Source organism: Acanthaster planci, linkage group LG03 (assembly GCF_054643075.1).
Source record: "Acanthaster planci isolate LZ-2023a linkage group LG03, COTS_SCS, whole genome shotgun sequence".
NCBI classification, from domain to species: Eukaryota; Metazoa; Echinodermata; class Asteroidea; order Valvatida; family Acanthasteridae; genus Acanthaster; species Acanthaster planci.
The window spans coordinates 20,808,658-20,812,277 of NC_141779.1; positions in this window are offsets into that span (position 1 = coordinate 20,808,658).

Here is a 3,620-nt window from a genome sequence, read left to right on the forward strand (position 1 = left end):
AAGAAAGTATTTGAGGAATGAAAAAATAATGTAAAGACTGCGTTTGAAAAGCAAAAGGGCATTAGAATTCTTTCAGGTATTGGAAGTAGGTCTCGGGAATAATTAACCATGAAAAACAAATTTACAGTTTGTGGCGCACGCTAGGCTCAGCAGCAACTGACGGGAGAAAGTGGTCCTGAGAATTGAACATCAGGACGGGCCGGTGTGTTTAACCACGACCTAAATCGGTTCTCCGTCAAGTAACACAGCGTGCTTTTTAAGTTTTAAAAAATGTGTATTTTTTAAACATAATCGAAGACTTCTGTGTCACTGTTTGCGTAAAGAGAGCAACAATGGCATTAGCTTGAATGTAGAATCGCACAAAATCAATAACATCCTGTTAATAGAGGACTCATTGCTATTCCACCCAAAACATGACAGAAAGAAAGGACAAATAAAATGTAAGGGAGTCGAAATTGCATTGGGTTATCTCTTCCAAAATTTAAATCTTCTGGGGTAAAAATTAAGCGCAATGAAAATGAATTTGCAATTATCTCTCAAGGGGGCAGTACTCAATTTTAGAAAATAATAAACGTATGCATTTAAAAATCAGCGCACCACTTGTTCCATTTCTTTCAAGATTTTTTTTATGACAGGAGAAACGATAGAAAGATTATATTCTATGCCGCAGGTCAGTGCCACTCCGAGCGTTCTACCAGGTAAGTTAAAGGAAAAACTATAATCCACGGTGTCTCCAAAAATGGTGCGAGCAAAATTCGTCCATTTCAAATACAGAACGTAAAGAGGCAATATATATATGGTTTTTAATTATACAGTCTTGGCCTGAAATTACTTTTAATTTCATCTGATTTGCCGTTGGTGATCCAGAGATCTACCTCAGAAAAAAAAACACACAATCGACTCTGTGCCACTTTCCAGTCTATTCACTCCATCAAACTGGAATAACACAATACGCATTTCACCGTTATAATTCGATTTTGAATGTAAAGATGCTAGCAGCATTTCGTACTCCGACAAGCTGAGGAGTAACCGTTTCTTTCTGAAAGGAGGCACAAAGTCAATTTTGAGTGACTGTGTGCCTAAGAGAAGGTTATTCTTCATTCGAAGTATTACTGAGAGGTCCAGAAGGGGGGCAGCCTCTATCACCTATTTACAGCAGTAAAAACCTGTCTTTATCCGTCAAGTATATAAACACAAGACAAGGATATAATGAAAAACAAAAAAATCACACACGTAGATGATAATCCATGCTCAGAAGATATTGTTAAATTTGCTGCATATTAAGAGTATAATTGCATCATATTCCCTTAAGTCGAAAGGGATGGTGGCCAGAAAAAAAACCTTAAACTGTGCCTAATTTTACTTGACGCATGCCTGATTAAACACACCTAAGTGTATAGTTATAAATGTGACACTCTGCAGTTTTTGTGCTGATAAAATTTATGTATAACGAGCAGAAAACATAAATAACTGTCGCCATTCATTTACGCGGGTTATATGAAAACCAGCTTTTAAGCCATTTCTTAATCATCTATGCTCATAAATCTACTGGCACTTATCCCATTCGCGTAAAACCTTCTATTGAGACTTTGCTAAGTATGATCGCAGAAATGGGAGCACTGTGCTTACCACCGTGAAATAGCGCATGGGTTGAGAGTAAGTTTAATCGAAAGGGACAGGCAACTGTAGGGCTGGAAAGCAATTCTGTATGCGCTCGACGAGGAATACAGTGCGATGTTCATTGATCGCGAGCATGATTTTGGTTACATGGCATAGCATAGATATGTATCAGTATAGGGCGAGACGTCCACGTTTCGGCTGTATCGGGAGAGGATTGTCTCAGCAGTTCTCCCCGATACTTCGTTTGCGTGCTGTCAGGGGCAATCCACGTTTTTATTCTGCGCGCACGTGTCAAGAAGCACGCGCCAACATTGTCCGGTGTTAGTGTTCAAATTAATTCTGCCCAATGAAGATTCCAAGAAAATGCGTCATGCAGTCTAAAGAAATGAGCTCATCTTGGTCCTCTAAGACAATAGGCACGAGTGGATAATGTGGGTTTGATCATATGTTTTACAGATCCATAGTTCGATGCCCTGTGAGCAGCCACTTCTCGAATTTGACGTCTATTAATCTGACATGACTAATGAGCAAGTGTTTCACAGCTGCTCTATGTCTGTGTTCAGCCTACAGTGTCTTCAGCCTGTTGTGAAAACAAAACACTGTCGAAAACATATTCCTTTAATTCCTGTGTACATGAAAAGCCAGCCGGTATCGTGTCCTTTGTTGTTTGCCTCTGTCATTGCGTTATGCGAAATGTATTTGCAGCCCGACAACTTAATTGTCTCGTTCTCCATCTCGGAATCCGGTTGTTCATCTCTGTTGTGTAGTCAATAGACTTTCAAAAACACCTGTACAGTCAGTGCAGTTGATATTTTCCGGTGGGGGGGGGGGAAACACTGCTGAGTTCTATATGTTGTGAATGTAAAAGAACCGATTATGGACTTTTCCTTGATAGAAGCTTCCGGACTTATAGCAAATACCACCTGATATAAAAGGTCCGTCGTCGTGGAAGACAATTAAATTTCACTGCTGGAAAAAAATAGCCCTCATGTATGAGGTGTCTTACAAAATCTACTTGTTTGCCAGTCAATATACTTTTTTCATGTTCCGTCCTTTCTGTATTACAGAAGATTTACAGTACCCAGAGGATGTTGGGGGGGGTTCAAGGCTGCAACAGGAAATGCTGTAACTTGTAAGACGCGGAGGCTGTGTTCGTCTTGGTAGTTGATGTGACCTTTCACTAAGCGAACCTCAAGATCAAAGTGCTCTGTTTTATCAATTTCGTGAAAACTGCCTGGGTGTGAATTGATCTTGTACACAAGTCGGTCATATTGAATTGAAATTGAGGTGAACTTTTTTTATTTTGGAAACCTAAGGATAAAAATAAAGCAATGAGAAAACGTTTATTATGATTTCATATGAAACGATGTATGATTCCAGATTTTTGATTTACTTTATCTAAATTTTAAAGTAACATTTCTCAAAAGTGAGGCATGGAACCCTATATAGTCTGGAACCGCCCATTTGAATGAAATAGATTCCTTTTGATTAAGGTCTACTTTCTCTTGCTTTATTGAGATTTTTTGTTGAGACATTTTAATGTGTTTGTTTTTCTATGTAAAATGCTGAAGAAACCTCGTGCAAAAAAGGGACTTTAAAGATAAAGGCATTCAATCTATAACAATTAGTGACTTGTACGCTTCGGATTATAAAGGATGTCAAAGGTTGGAGGGCACGCTTGGTGCAGAGCAAGATTAAGTTCAAAGTATTGGGAGTCCATACTACCTTCGGTAGTAGTTACAACATAGAAGGGTTGGGCCAGCATCTATCGTCCACAACAAAATATTTCTCACCACTTTCCAGTCTGACATGGATAACTCCTTACCAGTTTGCATCGCCGTGCGGGTGTCAACACAGGCGACCAATTCGCATCGACCTCGCTGTACACAATACCACCGGTTACGTCAGGTCTTTTTCGGCCAATGGCGTGCCTAACAGGGAGGCCTCGTGACGGCCACTTTAACGACATCGACGCGGAGCGAAACACGTCCAGCCCCGGC